General features: G+C 41.6%; 2 pseudogenes across 1 annotated transcript; both read left to right on the top strand.

Annotated features, from left to right (window-relative positions):
- Positions 1-16,375: 16,375 nt before the first annotated feature.
- LOC114900827 lies at positions 16,376-17,713 on the top strand (annotated as a pseudogene). Its single transcript, XR_003794950.1, has one exon. The product of XR_003794950.1 is annotated as an SNRPN upstream reading frame protein pseudogene (transcript).
- Positions 16,852-17,573, top strand: LOC114900826 (annotated as a pseudogene).
- Positions 17,714-21,202: the final 3,489 nt, after the last annotated feature.

The raw sequence follows: 21,202 nt of genomic DNA, 5'->3' as shown, positions 1-21,202 counted from the left end.
CAGATAAGCAATTATCTTGGGTATTTAATGTTCATGTGTTGTGAGTTTCCAAGGAGGGTAGAGAAAAAGTCAAAAGTTCGTGATAGTCTGTGGTTCAGTTCTTGCAAGAGAGAAGCATGATGAAGTGGGAAACTGACAGCTCTAACCTATCAGACCATAACCAGTGTCCAGCTATATGATCTTTTCACGATGTGGAGATACTAGCTTTTCTGTAGTCGGTAGCCAAATAGATTTTTGGTCAATGCAGTTGCTTCATTCTGCCACAAAATTCTAAGACTTGTGCATATAAAGAGAGATAATGAGACTCCTTAGGAAACAGAGGTAGAGCAGAGGAAGAAGGAAAAGAAGTGATAAAATCTATGGTCCAGGCATATCTGTTCTCATTATCCCTAGCATTTAACCCAGGGGCTGGCAGGGGCTGGCTTTGTTGAGCATTGCATGACTGGAAATAATTGTGGAAGACTGTGACCATGCCATTCTTTTCTTTTTCTTTTTTCTTTTTAAGGTAACACACTTCACTCCCTTAATAACCTTGGCAGAACTTACCGCGGTGCCATAGAAAGAGTGAGCACCCAATGCGTTGTAGTTCCAAAAGAAACTTGTCAGAATTTTCAACAATCACCTTTAAAATAAAGTAGAGGGCCCTGGAGGTATTGACAATGTGTAGATCATGGGCAGAACACAGTGGGGCATGTTACTGGAAGCCTGTGGAGTAACCAAACCACGGAACCTTCTTCCATCTTTAGGGAAGGAGTGGCAGTGTTCTGAGGTCCAGACAGCAACTTGAATTGCCTGTCATCCAGGGAGTTTCCCAGCTGCTTTTGTAACACACATCCACAAGCCTATTTGTGTGGGGAGCGGAGAAGCAGAAAGTAGAAGCTTCGTAAGCTCTGTGAGCCTCTGTATCCTCATCTGTAAGTTGGGCTAGAGTTTTGAGTCCCAGAATTGTGGGAAATGAATGAGATAATGCAGATTAAGCCTCACTCCGGTACCTGGCTCAGAGGAAGCACTCAACAAAAGGGAGCCATTTTTATTAGGGGGAAGTACACAACTCTTGTCTTTGGAGAGGACCTCTTCTCCCTCCCCGTCTCCTCCTTCAAGCCTTTGAGGCGTTTCTGTAGTGATTGGCTGCTAGAGCTTGTCATCTATCTGTAGAGAAATACATTTTTGTGAAAGGGCTCTGAGGGGTGGTGTGAGGCATTTATTAGTGATCTAAGGCAACATAAGTTGCCTCTGGTGTTTATTGACTGTTTGTAGCTGGAGGCACAGAAATGCACAGGCACTAAGGGTGAGTTACTGTTGGTTGCTCGTCTCTGGACCAGCAAGGACCTGGCGAGCTCTTGGAGGACAGTGTGTCTTGCATCAATCAACAGTGACCCCTCTGACTGAATATGTACAGGCATAAAGAGGCTCCTGAATTAGCCTCTGTTTTCCTTAACTGGATGGATGGAACATGAAATGCAATCACTGGAGTGGGAGGAAATGTGTGTGTGGTGGAGGACTGAGCTGTACCCTGGAAATCCAGGCTGATCTGTGCTGCCCAAAATAAATCTGATTGTAATTTCTATGGGCCTATTAAAGCATATATATATTTAATAAGTGGCCATCATGGGAGATGAAGCAGGGAATGGAAGATGTGGGGACAGAAGAGAACGGAGAGAGGGAAAAATAACCAGAACTACGTGTCTGATGAATGAATTAAAACAGAGCAGGAGTGGCTTAGGACTAACTCTAACATTTTTCCGAAGTGTGTATTCATGAGATGCACTCTGCTCTGGGCAGAGGTGTGAGGTGCGGTATTAGGCCAGCTGATCAATTTTTAATACCATCTAGAAAAAAATGCATGTGTTTATTAACAATTTCATTGCATATTAACTTACCTAAGCCTGCTAAAGATCTGGCTGAACCCCATAAAAGCCAGGAATCTTGTAAAAGTTGCCCTTCCAGGATATGTTGAAGGCACCCGAGAAGTAATGCTCTTGTTTTTAAGAAATGTTTGCAACTACTCAGGGATTCTTCTGCTTCCTTCTTAGTTGTAATTTCTCCTTTGGTCAAAAAAGGAAGACAAGAGAAGGACTCTCCAGGTAAAAGCACACTTTTGTGCCTCACATTTCCTAGGTTTTCTATGTGGTCTAATAGGATTCATTTCAATGCCTGCTTGAGAACCATTAGTCCTCAGAAAGGCTGGCGAGAGAATGGGAAATCCATGAACTCAATATTGTTTCCCATGTTAAGACATTTCCTGTGCTTGTTCGTTAGAAGGCACAAGACCATTGAATCCTGTTCCAGATGGGTGTGTTTCAGAACCACATCCCAGAGCATGGGGTCATCCCAAAGCCTACCAATCCAGAAAGTGTGGTTAACGCAGCACACCCCCAACCCTACTTCTGCCAAAGCAAATCCAAAAGGCCTGGTAGGCATCACACATGCTTCACCTCTGCAAAGCTATTAGAAGTATTCCTTTCTCAGAGTTTCCAGGCCCTCTCAGGATTATCTTCTTTGGGGGGACAGATGTGAACCTCAGAGGCTGGTGGTGGTCTGGATACACTTGAGGATTCCTTCTTAATAATAACAGTTAGTATTTATGGGGCACTTAGTGAGGGCCAGATGCTGTTGTACACACTTCACATATACTGATGCATTTAAATCCCTCAAGAACCCTATGAAATAAGTTCTATTATAATCCCCATTTACAATGAGGAATTTAAGCCGAAGAGAGGTGAAGGTCATATAACTAACAAGTGGTAGACCTGGAATCTGAATCTGAATCCCTCTGACTCCACATTATAGGCTCTTAACCATCAAAACCTACTTATTCTGCCATAGGCTGACACTGGGGAGCCTGGAAACGGAAGATGGACCCTTTGTCAGCAAATTATATATCTTTTAAACTTCTAAGTCAATCCAAATTGGGAACGCATTCTTAGAATTTCTCCTTCTTCTGGGATCTCTGGGTCCTCCTTATCAAACAAACAAACAAAAAAACCTAAACACTAGAGATAGTTTCCAGATTTAAAGGAGTTTTCCCAATTAGGACTCACTTCTAGGACAGCTCTTAACAATATAGGTACAGGAGGTAGCCTCGGGGTTCCCACCAAGCAGACCAGTAGCTCCCAGGTACTTGTAACTCTATGGAAGGCAGTCCCTTGCTCTTAGCAGCAGCAAAGGATGTAGAAAAATGTCAACTCGAAGGGGTGTACTATGTTGCCACACGCATGGGTTAACGTTATAAAATTGTGAGCATTCAAGAATGCCAGGCAGTGACTCCATTTGCTTCTGTTTGCAAATTCATACAGGAAGGACCTTTGAAATGTATGTATGTGAAGATACAACCTAGTTCCTCCTCTTGTGTTTCCTCCCAGTGCCCCTTCTCCCCCTCCTTGCCCTACCAATTCACCATGCCTTTTTAAAGTCCTTTAAAGTTTTCAAAGTGCTTTCGTATACATACTCCATGCTTTATGTCAGGTCAGGGCAAAATTTTATTGCATTTGGCCAAAGGCCATTTTGAAACTTTAAGAGAAAAAAGGAGATGCAACATGATCTTTGAAATAAAGAGATTAAAATAGAGCAAAGTTAAAGTTAGAAAGGAGTTATGAGTTTAAAAAATAATATAAAATAAAAAATTGTATGCATATTATACATATACAGAAACAGGACTGACTGACCAAATACTTCACGTGATTTTAAAAACAGCTGGGGTTTAGGCAAAAACAACCAGCAGATATAAACAAATGATTTAAAAATAGCCTTTATCCATCTTTGATTTTAAACAGCTAATACATGTTCCTTGCAGAGAAATTGCTCCTCTCGCAGTGAAAAGTGAAAAATCAAAAATATAAACATCTGTAATATCATTATGCAGAAGAAAACCGTGATTATGTTTAGAATACAGTCCTCGAGCCTTATGTTACACATACACACACATGCACACACACAGTGGAGCTGGAAATTTCTTTATGCTACGCTCAGATATGCAGAAAATAAATGCTGCCCTTTAATTTCTAGAAACTCTCATCTGGCCCATGTAATTCCACTTCATTGAATGGTAAAAACAACTTACTATCCATTAGCAATACTTTAGTCACTTCCGGTTTGTAAGTCTCCTTTCATTTTAACATTCAGACTAGTCCAGGTTACGATGGCTTATAGAGTCTTCATTGAAAGACTTAGTCCCTTTAGGAAAATGCTCACTCTTTCAGAGTGCCCCCCGCAGCCTCACTTTTCTCTCCCTCAAGATGATGTCCTGGTGTCTGAGAGACAAGGCTATAGCTAACACAGACTTAAACTTAGAATGAATTGTAAAAAGAGGCCACTCTTCTGAGATGACCAATGTCAGAAAGCTCCCTTCCTCCAGATCAGTGTGGCCTGCACCAGGGCACATCGTTCTCCAGGTGAGGGTGATGCCTCACATCTGTGCACAGATGGACCTCACATCTGTGCACAACCTTCCCAACCCTAAGACACATCCCTGCTGAGGGGCCTGCTCTGTCTCCATGGAAGCAGAGGGAAGGGGTACTTGGGTCCTTGTCCTGTGTCTGGCCCTGCAGGTCTCTGTAGCAAGATCTCTCCTGGGACGGGATGCTCTTTGCCCTGCAGGTGTCAATATCAGGTTTGGCTTGGGACCTGCTCTCCTATTATGTGGCCAGTACTTCAGAAACCCCTAGATGCCTCTGACTTGTCTCAGTTTTTGCTGATGCTTTTTGAGTCTCTGCCACATAATGTCCAGCCCCTGTCCTGGAAAGTCCGCCCAGAGTGTCAGCTGAGGAGGTACCCTAACTTTTATCACAGTCCCCCGTGCTAAGCCCACTCTGCCCAACTCAGCCCCTCCTGAGTACTTTCTTGGGGAACATAAAGAAATTTCTGGGTCTTGCCTTTGTCACATGGGAAGTAATAATAGTTTATAGAATATAAATTCTCTTCCTTCCTCTTTCTAGCTAGGTGGCTCCACTGGGTTTCTTTTATGTGGTCATCCCCTTATTATACATCTAGTAGAGATAATTTCAACTTCTGCTTGAATTAGAACTGTTAAGTTAATGGAAGGTCAAAGGCACAATGGAAGTGATTTCAAGAAACTTTTGTAAAATTTACAGCATGTATTCTGTGTCTGGTCCCAAGCTCACACTTTTTCTTTGTAAAGACCTTGAGCCTCTGTGGAAGGGTTTTGGCGCCAAACTTGAGTCCAAAAGAGCTTTCAAAGGAATTATTTGATGCAGGGATTTGGACTTCTGCTAAGTTTATATTTATTATCTAGAACGATGTTTGGTGAAAACCAACAACAAGATATACAGAACCAATTTTAGCTGGTGATTTATATAGTTGGTTGAAAGTTTGCACTTATGCTCAAATTCTTACATATTTATTTTTAAAAATAAGAAGCGCTATTTGCAATTGTTACGGAGTTTGAATATTAGCCTTTTGAAACTTATGCAAAGTGGAAGAGCGGTATCTTCAACGTTGAGAAGATAAGAGGTTTTCCTCCAGTTAATTAAAGGGGCAAGAGTTATGGAACTTTATAGCCATTTAATTATGTCATTAGGTAAGAGTTGGCCGGCCAGTGGGGGAGAAACTACAGTGAGCTACCCTGTAGATTGAGTCTGACCTTTCAGGGCTCTGCCAACGCTCTGACTATGACTCACTGTATTTTTGAAAGTTTGTAACTAGATTGGCACATTTGTTTAAAAGATATTCCATAATTAAGTTTAAAATGACATCAGTACATAGTTTTCTAATGGATTTTTTTTTCTGGTTATAAGCGCTAAACATGGACAGTTGCCTCTGAATATTAAAAGCTCAAAGAGAAGGTTTTCCCTCAGTGTGGTCAGCATCATGGTCCTCTACCTTCCTTGTATGGACACCTATGTCTGTTAAATTTCTCTCTCTCTCTCTCTCAGGATTCTCACGTGTCAAGTGGGGAAAAAAAGTAACACTTTTGCAATACTAATTCTACCTGGTATTACAGACTTATTTATTTAGTCCTAGGTACCAAGGCCTTTATTTTCCCTCATTTAATCCCCACAACAAGCCTGTGAGGTAGGTTTGTTATACCTGTTTTACAAATGATGGAAACTGAGCCTGAGAGATGTTAACTGACTTGCACTAGATCCTATAGCTAATGAGTCAGATTCTACCCAGGCATCCATGACTAAAAAACCATCCTCTTATCTGCTCTGACTGGCTACCTCCCGCCCCTACCCTACCCTACCCAATTTGTTATGAAGATCAAAAGTATAAGCTATTTTCAACTAGGCACATTCTTTTCAAAGAATTTTTCCTCTATATGTATTTTCAGTGATATTTTATTTCTTTGCACCATTGACAAAAATATATAAAGGAAGACAACGAAAAATAACAATTACGACGTGTTGACGATCATAAAAACATTTAAAAGAAGAGAATGTAATTATGGCATCTGCCTATTTGCAACATTCTTTGATTTGCCTTCAGTTTCTGTCAAAAGAATCATACAATTATTTATAGTTTTCATATTAGAATTTGTGGTTGGGAGGGAATTATCTATGGTTTTCCATGATTTGTATCTCAGTTAATAAAGAAGTGTAGCAGAGTTCCTATTAATGTGTCCCTTGAAAGAAAAGTTGTCTAGGAGATTGCATGCTCTCTTACTAAAATTGTCTTCCTCCAAAAAGACATATACATACCTGAGAAACAAGTTCTTTTCAGGAAATATTAGAATAAGGTTTGCTATTAGAACACCAACTCTGCATATCCGTTCAGGATGGTGGGAAGATCAGCTGGAGTGGAGTGATAAAGAGAGAAGGGAAGATAAATATTCAAAGACTAACTTGTACTGTCATTGGCACCATTTAGTCCTGACAGATATGAGAGATTAAAAAATAGAAATCAGACATAAAACAAGCACTTTGGGGGATATACATTTACTTCACAAATATAATTAACCAAAAGTTTTCCAGCTATCTTCAAAAATGACATCTACTAAGAAAACTTTAGAATCGACCACATAAACTTTTGAACCCTTGGCCTCAGGACACCTTATCTTGTCCAATCAATCAACCCACAAGATTTTATTTTCTTTTTTTAGTTTCTATAAAGTGTTCCAGACTCTGATGATCCTTTGTCCCTTCACACCCTTGCTATGTCAGACCAAATTCCATCCTGTTTTCTCCTTTATTATACAATTTGGTCTTGTTTTTACTATCTAGACTTTCTTCATTTGCTTTTTAATTTCTCTCTACTGACTCCAAGTGCCTATGAAAAAAACAAAGCACTTTTAACAAGTGGACAAACTGCTTCAGTCAGTAGATTCTGCTTTTCTTTTTCCCAGAATAATTGCTGTTTTGTGTTTTCTTGCCATTTCATCACTTTTCTTGAGATTGTGGTAAGGTGTATATGCCATACTCTGAGAGTCTTTGAGGACTATGAAATCCTTTTTCCCTTTTCTAAGAGTACATATCTGGTCACCTTTCAGTAGTTTTCTTTCAGGGATATACTGATATTATTTTCTTATATTGGATGTAAGCATAAACAAAAGCATGTTTGGGAAAATTTCTCTCACATCATTATCCTCATTCTTTACCTCCTACTTCCATTTCAAATTCCATGCTTTGTTGGTCCCTCAGTATCACTTAGATGTCCTACTTTTGTATTCTCATGATGTATTGTTCAACTGTAGCACTTACTTTAAAGCAACATACTCAGATTATTTGCCTTTCTTATGTCTTATTCAAATGTTTCACCTCCAGTATTTCAGCACAATATAAATACTAGGGGCTGGGATGGAAATAAACTGTTCAGTGGAAGTACTGCCTTAAATTAAGGGTGGGTTGTTTGGGTTAAAGGAAAGGGTTACTAAGGAAGAATAAGAAAGTAAAATGGGTTGATTTGGAGAATATAGAAGGCTAAAAGACAAGTTCTGTTAAGAATATCTGTGAAGTTCCTGTTTTGGGTTTTTTGTTTGCTTATCTGTGGAAAGAGAAGAGTACCATGTTCTCCAAGGCTGATCCCAAAGGCACAACCAAGCTCCTCCCAAGTTAGAGAGTTTTCAGCAGAGTGAAGAAGTAAGTAGAGGCTGCATTATTTGCTATCATGTAGACATCTTTCGTAACTAAAGGCAAAGTAGGGTATATATCATCTATGAGTTCTGCAAGTCAATACATTTGAACTTACATGTATTGAGAACCCACTTTGTGCTGGAGCGACAGATATAAAGACAACTGTGACATTGTCTCCTAGTAACTCTTTTTTTCTCAACCAAATAAACGATTCCAGTCATCACAGCTCTCTCTCTATCAGCCTTCCACAACACCACTCAAGGAGATCTTTAAAATTTTCTTCTGAAGAACTCAAATGGCTTCTTTTTCCTATAGGTATTCCATTCTTTGCCCACTGTGAATTTAACCTTAAGTTTTCCGTAAATGGTATACCCAAATAGCGCTCTAGTAGATAGCTCATGTTGAATTGGTAATTTCTTACTATATGTTTTTAATTTATTCAGTTAAAAATATGTATTGTGCAATGTGTATGTGCCTAGAATGTTTCTGTCCACTGAAATACATATGTGAACAAGATAGAAAAAGTTTCTGCTTTCATAGAGCTTACATTTCCATGAGGGCAGATAATAAACATGTAATCAGTCAGCATTTATCCTACAGTAATGCTTTGAAACAAACAACTCTAAAATCTCTAAATTGAAGTACCAAACATTATTTTTTTATTAGCAGTTCTGTGAGTCAGCTGGAAGGTGACTGACCTTAGCATGGTTCAGCTTATCTTGACTCAAAACTGTCAGCTGGTATCAGATCTTTCCCCCTTGCCTATTTGGTTTCTCCCTGGACCAGCAGCTACCTGGGGCATGTTCTTCTCGTGGGGAATGGCAGGAGTGCAAGAGAACAAGCCAGAGCATGCCAGCAAGTCTAAAAGTCTGCTTCAGTCATATTTAGTAGTATTTCATTAACCAAGACAATTCACATACCAAGCCCAACATGAATGGACCAGAGAAGAATTTTTCATTCACAGGTGAGAAGAGCTGCAAATTTTATGGGAAAAAGTGTAAATGTATAATTTTATAATAGGAAGCAAATAAAGAATTGAAAATAATTCAATCTATTTACCCTCATCGTCACAATTGTTCAGGATCCTTCTGCATATGGGACATACTTATTGCCATCCCAAGAAACCCACAAAATCTCACTCAGTTATGGCATCAGGTTCAAATGATTCGTGTCAGGTATAGATGGAACTGCTCTTGATCTGGACATCTATGAACTGAATTACATGTTAGCCACTCCCCATACATTTAACATACAATTTTGGAATAGGGACAGGATAAACCAATTAAAACAGTTGTATCCAACAAGGAAAAAACTAAAGAAACAGAGAAGTCACTGGTCTATAGCAAGTTTGAAATTCTGCCAGGTTCCCCTACAAAGAGGCTGTTATATACTTTGGTTAGGCCCTGGTTCTGCACCTGGGAGTTTATCACCGAGATACTGTTATACGTGGGTCTTCACTCTGCTCTCAGATCGCCTTCCTTTCTCAACTTTGGTTTTTCTGATGAATACTGGGGAATATGCCCTTCTTGGGCAGCTGGGCTGATTTCTCAGCCTGCGTCCCACCTGTAAGATTTTGGGAGCCAGAGATCTTTATATATCTCAAACATAGTCTTTTAAAATCCAGGCTGGTGGAAATTTTTCCAATACAGCTTTCTCAAAAACTTTATGGATTTGCTATGTATGATTCCAGTCAACTACATGTGCCAAATGCCTTACCCACAGTTGTTTTGGAGACATGCTTCTTTCTAGATATAAATGCAGGTACTTTGCATGTGTTAGTCATCTGTGAGTCATAAATTGTTTCCTTAATCTTTTCAGGGGTCCTAAAAAAGGGTGTGACAAACCACTTTCTTGACTTTGTCTTTACTTTACGGCAATGTTCTGATGACCACATCTTTACATAGAGAGAAATGATTTAATGATTCAAACTTACAATTTCCAGAATCTCGAGGTTCTCTCAATTCCCCTCAATCCTGCTTGCAAACCATTTTTTTCCCAAGCTCACCTCTTTCTTGTAGTAACTTATCAAATTCAGATAATAGCAGCCAACCCATGTTCTGAACATTCTGCCTCAAAAACTTCCCAGCCCAATGCTACAGGTACACTTAGTACTTTTTTTTTTTTTTTGCCTTCTAGGTTATTGTAGTCAGTAGTTTTATCAAATATTTTGTTACTACAGCATATGGGTGGTGGTTTTTCCAGCTTCTTATTATAGTTTTTTATAGTTTTCTCTCTACTTACCACAAAATCCCAAACCAAGTGATACATATTTTAAAGTTTTTTGACAGCAGAAGCCCATTTCTGGTATAATTTTTATATCAACTAGCAATTGGCACGTTAATGGTGAATGACAAGCCTCATAACGTGACCCAAATCTCAGAGGCTCAAACAATAAGCGTTTACTTTCTTGCTAATGATTGAAGCAGCACTGCTTCAGGTCATCGGGCGACTTGGTTCTAGGCCTCTGACTAGGTTCAGTTTTGTTCTCAGAGTCTCTTCATTCTTCTTCAGAAATGGTTTATTTATGACGTATTTTCCTTATAGGGAAAGGCAGGAGCATCAGGATGCAAGCAAGACACACGGCATATGTAAAGGCTCTGTTCTCAACACACCTGCCAACATTAGTTAACCAATTTAAGTCACATAGCTAAGCATACATAACATGCACAGTTACACGTCACCTGGCATGGTCATTAGAGCAGAGAGGGAGTCAAGAATTGAGAACATTTCAAATAGCACACATGCAAACAAACAAACAAAAAAATATCAACTAGTACAAATGCTGTGAAAGAAATAAAGTAGAGTTTTACTTAGAGGATGCCTGAAAAGCTATTAAGAGTAGTTTCTTGGAGACGACATTTAAACCGAGGCTGAATGCTCTCCAGGCAGAAGTAGTAGACAGTGCAAAGACCCAGAAGCAGGGATAAGCTCAGGGTGATGGAGGAACTAAAAGGAAGTCCTTGGAAGGGTGGTAAGGAGATGAAATTGATGAAGTAGGCAGAGATTATTTAGACCTATGTTATTATCCCTGTTATACACATTATCATATAACTGGACATTTTCAGAGGATTATTTACCAAATGTTGAAAAAGAAAGTTTTTTTGTGAGTTCTCTTGGCTGTCATGATAACCCATGAGTAGGGCAGCTGAAGTCAACCGGTCTGGAAAGTTTTATCCAGATTGAGCTGAATACTCAATTCTAAATAATTTACCTTTTCATTGGTTCTTATTGGAGTGTTGGCCTGAGTCGTTTCAAAGGGAACACCTGAAAATACTAAGAATTCTTGACTAGGGTGGTCCCAGCTGAAACACTGTAGAGGTAAAATGTTGGCCTCGAAACTACTTGGCTTCTTAACAATTCCAGGTATTTCTTTCCCCCTGGGCTTCTGAGAGATAATTGGAGATATAAAGGCGTTGGCGCCTTCTTTTCCCCCTTAGTCTCACTCTTGGGAGAAACTTCTTATTCTTTTGCTCCCCAGAGGGTTTTCTAGGTCTAAAATAGTGACAGCCCTCTTTGTTGATGATATCCTTTCCTGGGAAGTCTTTGTGCTGGTCCTTGGGATACGACGCAACCCTTGGTATAAACCCCAAAGGTGCACCCCATGCCTTTGGGAAGTTCATGATTCATTGGGGTGTGATATAAGTTCAAGTGGGGCACACTCATGACCACAAACAGTACGCTCACATATAAAGTCACTTGTAAGTATCTTAAAATGTCACTCTGTCAGAAACACAGAGGTGCTGATTGCTGAACTGCCCTTGATCATGAGATCTTGAGGACTTTCTAGAAATGACCATTAATCTTGGTCCTATGTGAAAAATTTGATTAAAAAATTGGCCTTTAATTAGCCAGATTTTCTTTTGCCCTTATCTTTGTATAGACTTAAGGAAAAGAAAGCTATTCTCCTTTCAAACACTTGGAAAAAAAAAGTAAATCAAACCCAGCCACATGGAGAAGCGGCTGCTCTGCCTGGGTCACAACAACACCTCTACAGGTGTGCCCTTGACTTCTATTAAGAACGACCAGCGAAACAAGTGAAATCCCCAGCTGTAACTTTGCACCGCAGCATCTTTTATCAAGAAAGGGACTGCGTCTAGATGAATCAGAGTATGCTGGCTGGTGGAGCTCAGACACAATCATGTGGTTTTTCAGGAGAAATAAACGTGACCGTGTTTATTTCACACACATTTGTTTGTCAGAGGACTTCAAAGCAGTGGGCAGAGATCAGTTAAGCATGGCCACCTGTCCCAATGGCTGCACCTCGTCTTTTCAGGTGGGACCCGGAGATCATTAGCACTGAGGCAGCTCATGCTCGGTTCAGCTCCTGTGCCACAAGGTAGGACAGGAATCCTGCCAGGAGGAGGACTTGGGTCCTGGCTCCTAACCACCGCTGTTGGATTTCAGCCGGCAGCACTGCCCAAAGAAGATAGCAAACTGAAGGAATCTTCCCGCCCATGCGAGTGGCAGGTTAAAACCTATAGGACTGTTCAATCAAAGGCATTGCCTCGCTCTGTCCTGAGCTGCTGTTGTACGCTGGGACACATGCTGCTAGGAGACAAAGAGGACACGTGTTTATTTTCAAGCGCAGGACTTTGGAACCACTTGGGAAGAATATTCTTGATTGAGAACCAAAACACTCCATGATGCTTAACCAACCTGCAAAGTGAAAAATCAGCATCGGCCCATGCAGCCGGAAGGCAGGAGGAAGGACCTATACCTTGAAAAAAATTTTTTTTTCAAAATATCCCTTAAATGATATTTGTGTGCATTTGCAAAATTACCCCTTTCTGAATCAAAGTCTCAAGCTGTTTGCATCTGAGAACATATGTTGTGCCGCTAGACAGCCTCTCAGCCCGCCACAGCCCCTGATATCCCCCCGCCGCATTGAATAAGGGCCAGTTCCCGGAAAGAAGGTGCCGCCGCTCAGTCAATGCCCTGTAATAATATTTTAAAATAAATGATATGCATCATTAAATCACCAAGGATGACTAACTCAATTTTAGAAAACCCACAACTCCAGCAATCATAGTTACAGCTCTGATTTGAATATTTTCACTTTTACCTGAACAGCCAGTGGGAGCCAGTGAAGCAGATTCGCATCCGGGCTGTAGTCTCAGAGGAGCAGGAAGGAACCTGTGATTATGTAGTTACAGTAACGTCGGCTAGATGCCTCCCGTCCACCAGGGCTTTTTAGACTTTTCCTTCCTCCCTTCTTGCCTTCTAATTTACATATCACAGGCATCTTCTTTGTAAAGTTATCTTAAATAATTTATTAGATTGATCTTTTTAAAATTCTATCCTGGCTAAATGTCATAAGGAGAGGGGGAAAAAAAGTCTTCTAAACTTATTTAAAGGTTCTACTGGAGTAGGCCAGTTACCTGCTTCACTGCTGATGTTCTAAAAATACCTCCATGTCCGTACTATTATCCATTCTTCACGTCCAATTGCTCTGTTATGGTAATAGTCAGAAGCACACCATGCAGTAATTACTTACAGCTGACTGAAGAAAAGAATATTCAACTCCCCCACTGTTCCACGAGAAGGTCTTTATGCTCTATTAACTCATTCCTGTTTATTAATACTCTACTGGTAATTCAGACTGCTGCCTCTTAGGTTTGTAATAGGAGGACTATTAAACAGCAATTACTGACCATATGGGTTGGCGAATATTTGTTGTTTTTTTTTGGTGGGCTTTTCTCCCCCCACCTCCTTCCAACTTGTTTTTTAAGAAGCCATATTACAACATAGTAAAAGTAACATCACATCTGCATGAGATTAACAAGCTTGGCAGTATTTCTCCCTTAGAAAATGTGAATTTATTCCCAGATTATCATGGCTAGCTTAGGAAAAAGAGATCATGGGAGACATAGGAAAATGTGGAAGATTGTTCACATGTGGGAAGACCCCCTACTCTGGACGAGGATTTGGCACTTGTGTTCCCTAAGTCACTCAGCGGGCTGTTTCTTACTGCCTTTGAGAAGGCACTGACTGACCCTCAGGCACACTCTACTCCTGAAAAATAAGCATATTTACTGAGGAATCCAAACCTAATACCATTGTCCATTTTATGTTCCCCCAAGCATTTGGAAGTGGTCACTTTAAAATTTAACATTTAGTCAATTCATCTTCCAAAGAGCAGATACCTGAACGCTGGGAGATGACAAAAGGCTCCTCCTGGGAGAGGGATGACATGAGTAACGGGTTCAAGTGAGGCAGGCAGGTGGTAAACCATGATTATGGTAATAATAACGTGTGCCTCTCTCTCAGGTAGTGAGCACTAAACATGTGGCAAGCATTAAATACATTTAAGGGGAGATGCGTCTTCGAGATATGTAGGAGACCAGGAGCTGACTTCCATTGGAAGATGCTGGGTTGTGATCCAGAGCAGGTAAGTTATTTGACCAGCAACCTCCACCAAGGCGGAGGCTGGGTACCAGGCTCCCTGACATAGTTGGCTCTCCCTCCAAAGCAGGTGGTCCTCTTAGTGCCCCTTGGGGCTTGTCTTCTAATTTCTTGCCTTTCCCATAAGGGGTGTTTCTCCGCTTGTGTACAAATACTTTTAGCCCTGCAACAAACAGTAACAAACCTCTGAGAACTTCAGCTTGCCCCAATCTCACCCTTTGCAAGCTGCCAAGCAAATTTAGCATTTACCTGTGGCAGGTGTTTGTAGCTAATCTAACACTCTTCCTTTGTTACCTGCTGGTGTTGTGTGTGGAAGTTTCTTCTCTCAGATACGCACTAAATCCTTCAATACAAGGACTGTATCTTTTAAACTTTTTTCTCCTTGCACCTAGTTTGGTAATGGATGCTCAGTTGGTGTTAAATAAAGATTGGAAGAATTTAATGGAAATACGTAAAAGAAAAAAGGACATCAGTCCCTAAGTTTTCTTACATAGGGAGATGTAGAAGCTACAGTTTCTGGGGTAAGTTTGGAAAAAAAAAACAGTAACAAAAATAAACAACAACGACAAAATGTCAAATCTCTGCCTCAACACGTAACAGTACTAAGTTAATGGGTAGAACATAATTGAATTGAATTGAATTGAATTACACTTGTTAAGACCCCAGCGCTTTTTCACGATATGTCTAAGCAATAGAGAAAAGTAATTTATTTCATCTATAACCTTTGGATGAATTAGAATCCTCAGTAACTTATGGCCTAGAGGGCCCTCGAGGGGAAGAGGGCTTCTTTCGGTTTCTGTGGTGGGCACTTTCACCAATGCAGACTGACCCCAGGCAGGCTCAGACCTACCTGGTACGATCAGAAAGGCTCCGTGAGGCCCAGCCTGCCCCCAGATATCTCATAGATTGGAGAACATGTGGATTTACAGTGCAGTTTTGTTTTTATTACTATTGTTTTTTAAAGAAGGATTGTGTTTGTGTGTGGGGGGGGGGTTGCTTTGTTTTGTTTTGTTTCGTTTTGTTTTTAATTTGGCCACGCTGCTCAGCTTGTAGGATCCTAATCCCTTGACCAGGGATTGAAGCCGCGCCCTCGGCAGTGAAAGTGCGGAGTCCTAACCACTGGACCGCCAGGGAATTCCCACAGGATTGTTTTTTGATTCAGCATAAGCAGGATACTAATGTAGATTAAAATAGAACAGGTCTGATTGAAGTCAGGTTGGGGACATGTGGATGCCTAACCTGATAATTCAGCTGATAAAACCATAGCAGTCCCTCTGGGAGACCCCAGTGTTCCTGGGAACACTATATGAAAAGCATTTTTCTATTCCAACCCCCTTTTGATACACATGTGTAGACTGAATCAAATCCACATGGTTAGCTAACAACAAACGGCTATGAAATCCAATCTTTTGGTTAATTAGCCAAGTTTGCTTTGTTGTTGTTGTTTTTCGGTATCACCTACCTGTGTTCGTGGATTAAGTCCTTGTCATGAGCAGGCCACTGATAATAGGTACATATGTGTCATTGGAGGACTAGGCCATTGGGCCTCCCTTTAACACAGCTGAGACAAGTTTAAAGTCAGATGAGGGACTTGACTAAGGAGGGATGGCTACCTGAGGATCTTCAAAGACAAAGCAAATGTGAGGGTGGAGGTGGTTGATTTCAACTTGGCCATTCCTGCGCCTTCAGGGTTGAAGTCTTGGCACTGGCTTCAACTCAGCTTGGCTGTCCCATGTGCGCCTAGTCCTGGATCACAAGTTTACATCAATTTCAGTCCTGCCTGTGTTGAGAGGAGCTGCCACAGGGATTTGCTTAGGGTGCTGGGAATTATGCTTCTCCTACACACAGCATGATATAGGTTATGCTGTAGTCTTTTATAGCATTTTAAAAGTTGGCGGGGAGAGCCAGCCTATTAGTTGGTGCCACCTTAGCAAAGGTAGCGTAGGGTGGGACGGCCACCGGAGATGCCTAACATTGTGTTCTGAAGAGCGGCCAGAGGCGCGATGGAGCGGGCCAGGGACCGTTTACACCTGAGATGGACCACAGAACAGCACGTACCAGAGGGAGAAGTCCAAGTCAAACGGAGAAGCACAGCCTCACTGAACAACCAGGAGTGTCACCTGTACCCAAGGCGACCTCAGCAGCAGCAAGTACCTGTGGTGGATTTCCAGGTGGAACTGAGACAGGCATTCTTAGCTGAGACACCAAGAGGTGGTTAAAGCAGTATTGGAACACCCAGGTGGCAGATTCCAAGAGAGAAAAACAAAGAAAAAAACCAGGCTGTATCTACTATTCGAAGCTTCCGCCCCAGCTTGCATTGTTTGTAGGAGAACCTGCGTCATACCTTGATCTGTAGCCTTCCCTTAGGTCTTAAGGATCCTGAAACTTGCCTGTGGACATTGGATTTGGTGGAAAAGCAATCATGACTGTGGGAAAGAGAAGCAAGATGCTGTAGCACATTTACTATAGGATGAGATGTATCTTGCAAGATGACCAGATCTTCACTGGTGCCTTTAAGGCTTTTGACAAGCATATGAACTTGATCCTCTGCGATTGTGATGAGTTCAGGAAGATCAAGCCAAAGAATGCTAAGTAGCCAGAGCATGAAGAAAAGCGGGTTTTGGGTCTGGTGTTGCTGCAAGGGGAGAACTTGGTTTCCATGACTGTGGAGGGACCAACCCCCAGAGATACTGGCATTGCTTGGGTACCACTTGCTGGAGCTGCAGGAGGCCCCGGGGTTGGTAGGGCATCTGGCAGAGGTGTTCCAACTGGTGTTCCAATGCCCCAGGCTCCTGCTGGATTAGCAGGCCTTGTCTGAGGGGTTGGGGGCCCATCCCAACAGGTAATGACCCCACAAGGAAGAGGCACTGTCACAGCTGCTGCAGTTCCTGCTACTGCCAGCATTGATGGAGCCCTAACTCAGTATCCACCAGGCCAGGGGACTGCACCTACACCTGCTGCTCGAGTAACCCTACCTCCAGGAATTATGGCTCCTCCACCTGCTATGAGACCATCCATGGGCCCACCAATTGGGCTTCCTCCTACTCGAGGGACACCAATAGGCATGCCCCTCCATGAATGAGACCCCCTCCCCCAGGAATAAGAGGTCCATCTCCCCCAGGAATGCATCCACCAAGACCCTAGGATACTATTGGTCCTTCTTAGTCACTTTTTTTCCTGCAATGTGTCTTGTGAAATGTGTGGACTGTTTGTGAGCTTTTTGTCCCCTCTGCTGCATTAATATTAGCTAATAAATACATAGATCAATTAAACTGTGAGGTACTGTTCTACAAAAAAAATTGGGGGGTTGTCTATATTGCAGGATGTCCTTTCATTCTTTCACTAATAGAGGCAGCAGGATGTATGTAGAAGAGAATATGGTATGGGGACCCAGGGGATCTGTATTCTAGACCAGATCTTTTCACCAATTAGCTGTGTGTTTGGGGGACATATTATGTAGCCTCTCTGCACCCCCGTGTCCTCATCTGTAAAATAATGCCCTCTGGCTCAGATTTGTTTCTGAAATGCCTTTGGCTTTACTGGGCCATCAGAAAAATCTAATGTTCTCTATCTGGTAACTTTGAGTTAAATTATATTAAAACAAAACAAATCATTATAAGCAGTCACTTTATGAATAAAATGCTTCTATATGCCAAGAATTTTAAATTAGGCTCCATGACAAAAACATTTATTTCTGATATCAGTGAAAACTTGAGATAAGTCAGTAAGGATGGTATTAAGCCTTGTAAATGTGATCCAACTGTGACTTGGAACTGTGGAACTGTCCCCATGGGTGAGAACATCTGGGCACTCTGCTGGCTTCATTTCAGGCGTTCACTTATCCAATACATGCTTGCTTTGTTTCTTCCATATCTCATTATTCAATTAAAAAACATATATTCAGTTGATACCGTGGATTCATTCAATAAACGTCATTTGATGCATCTTGAAGGAGGAACCTGCTACATATGTAACACTGTTTTCATTGTTAATAATAATAGTATCAATATAAAAGATAAGTTCCCAACTTTGAAGATCTAATAATCTCACTCAGGAGGGAAAATGTATATGGTAAAGAGATAGGTGACTTCATAGGACAGTACATGAATAGGGTCCAAGAGAAGGATACAGGATATAAGGATACAAGTTTTGAAGTGAGGGAGGGGGGTGATGACGTGGGCTAGAGTGTACAGGAAGTGTTCAGGAACGTCTTCCGCTGTTCCTTAACACATAAAATTAGCACAGGTGAAGAGGAGGAAAGAGGCCACTTTAGGGGAAAGGACTGTGCAAAAGCAGCGAATTAGATAAGATTAAGAGATATATGAATTTGCTGAAGATTAAAGATATATGAATTTGCTAAAGACCTGGATCTTTAGCAGGTGGAAAGAAAGGCTTCTATGAGAGACTAGTGGGGGCAGGGATGGCATAGAATCTTCCATTCTGGGAAGGTATTGAAAGTTAGGCGAAGAATTTTGGCCATTATCTCACAGGCACAGAGGTCCTTCTTTCCTTTTTCTTTATAAGCTGTTTTGCTCAGTGGAAATGTTATTAGTAAAATCACAGAGGAGTCCTAATAGAAAAGGAAAAAAAAAAAAAAGACTGTAGAAAAGCCACTTGGGGAGCAGGTGAGAACAAGAGGTTATAAAACACTGGAAAGGCAGTAGAGCTTGGAAGGCCCATGATGGAGGCAGAGACCAGACTGTGTGACCATTTCAGGGGTCAGTTTCTCTTGCTCTGGGTACTGTGGGCTGGAAGGCAGTGCAGGGTACCAAGGAGATGTCTGGAGGAGAATGCTGGAGAAAGAGAGCAGAACAAAAGGAAGAGACCAGGAGAAGATAGATGGAGACAGAGAGTCAGACAAGAGTGAAGGATGAGGGGAACAAAGAGTGTGTGGTCTATGAGGTGGAAGACAAAGGAAATTAATCAAAATGATTATGTGGCAGGTTTGGAGTTCGACTCACAAATTGAGGTGCATAAGAATATGTAACTATTTTACGTAAATTATTCTCCTTTGACTTCAAGCCCCCAATCTGCAGGAGGCAGAAATGTAATCTCAGTCATTTCAGCCTCCTCCCGTCAAATCCCCAAACTTGTCCCTCATTTCTGGGGCCTTCAGTAGTACCCAGAAGACAGAGGTGGCTGGAGCGGGCAGGGCATCTGCCCTTGGTTGGGCATCCGTCCACTGAGCATGTGTCAATCCTGCCACAATCACCAGTCCATGCAGTTCACCGCGGAGGCACACCTCATTCTTACCTAGCAGGCATTCAGGGTCTCCCAGGGCCTTTTCTGGGCCCCTCTCTTTCACTGGAGAATCATGGTGTTTGTGCAATACCGGCGGTGAGGAAGTTCAATAGATTTGCTATCTCCCTGGACAGGTCTTCTTTGCTCTGGGGAAATAAAGTTATCTCAGGATTTCGTCCCCCTGCCCTTCTGGTACCCCCAGAGACCCAACCCCAGAGTAGGACCAACTTGTTTCTAGGTTTTCTTCCCTTCTACTCCAACTTTCCTCCTTCTCCCAAATGCAGGGAACTGTCTGCATTTTTGAGGGCAGATTGCACTCTTATCAAATGCTCCCCTCTTACCTTCCTATCTCTGATGAGGCTGAATCATTTTATACGCAGGAAAGATGACACAGAGTGGTTATATGACTTACTTGAGGTCACACTGCTTGTCAGTGACAAAATGGGTAAAATTGAAAATATGCTAGCTTGACTACCTTTTTCTCCTTCCCCCTTCCCTCTTCCCTTCCTCCCTCCCCCCTCCCTCCCTTCCTTCCTTCCTTCCATTCTCCCTCCCTCCCTTCTTTTTTTCCCTCTCTTTTCTCCTCTCTCTCTTCTTTCCTCCCTCTCTTCAAAAGAATTTATTATGTGCCAGACTGTATACAAGTACCAGATATACCATACTGAACAAATTAAACAAATGAAATGGATTGCTTTCATGAGTTGCCAGTCTAGTAGGGGAGATGGACATCAGACACTGCATACACAGACTTGTAATTAAACTGTGGTCAGTACAATGGGTTCTATGAGAAAGTAGTAAGGAGAATCTAATTTAGACTGGACAATCAAGGAAGATCTTTCTGAGGAAGAGACATCTGAACTGAGAACTCAGACAGGGATGAGAGCATTCCAGGTATAGGGAATGGCTTATGCAAAGAGTTGGCATGTTCAAGGAGCTCAAAAACATGCCTGTGACTGAACTATTTGAAAGGGGGAAAATGAAACAAGATGTGGTTGGAGAATGAGAAGGACCAGAGTCTATAGGGCTTTATCAGCAAAGTTAAGAAATTTGGATTTTATTCTAAGCTTAATTGAAAACAAAACTTAAACAGTGAATGACATAATCTGATTAACATTTGAAAAAATGTATTCTGGCTGCTCTGTGGAAAATGGATTGGAGTGAGGAAGGATGGAAAAGAAGAGACCATTTGTGAGTTGGGGGCCCTTTAAGTATTCTTGGGAAAGGTGATGTGGGTTTGGAGCAGGGGTGCGAAAATGGGGAAGGGAAGAAATGGAAGAATCAAGTCGTACTTTGGAAGAATTGACAGATTACTGGATTTGAGATGTTAGTGGGGACATAGCTCCCCAATTTCAGACATGAATTATTATTCCCTCTACTCTAGAAACCCTATTGAATCCCATTAAGATGTAAGTTCGGTTGTTATAATAGAAAACCATGTGAGATAGCCTTTTCTAGAATAGCAGATGTCAGTGCTTCAAGGACGTATGGCACTGAGATGGCTAGATGTTTCTAAGGCATATAAATTAGATAAG

This window comes from Monodon monoceros, unplaced genomic scaffold (assembly GCF_005190385.1).
Source record: "Monodon monoceros isolate NGI ecotype Baffin Bay Population unplaced genomic scaffold, NGI_Narwhal_1 Super_Scaffold_19, whole genome shotgun sequence".
NCBI classification, from domain to species: Eukaryota; Metazoa; Chordata; class Mammalia; order Artiodactyla; family Monodontidae; genus Monodon; species Monodon monoceros.
Note: the sequence above shows the minus strand (reverse complement) of the source record. Positions and strands in the feature narration are given on the sequence as shown.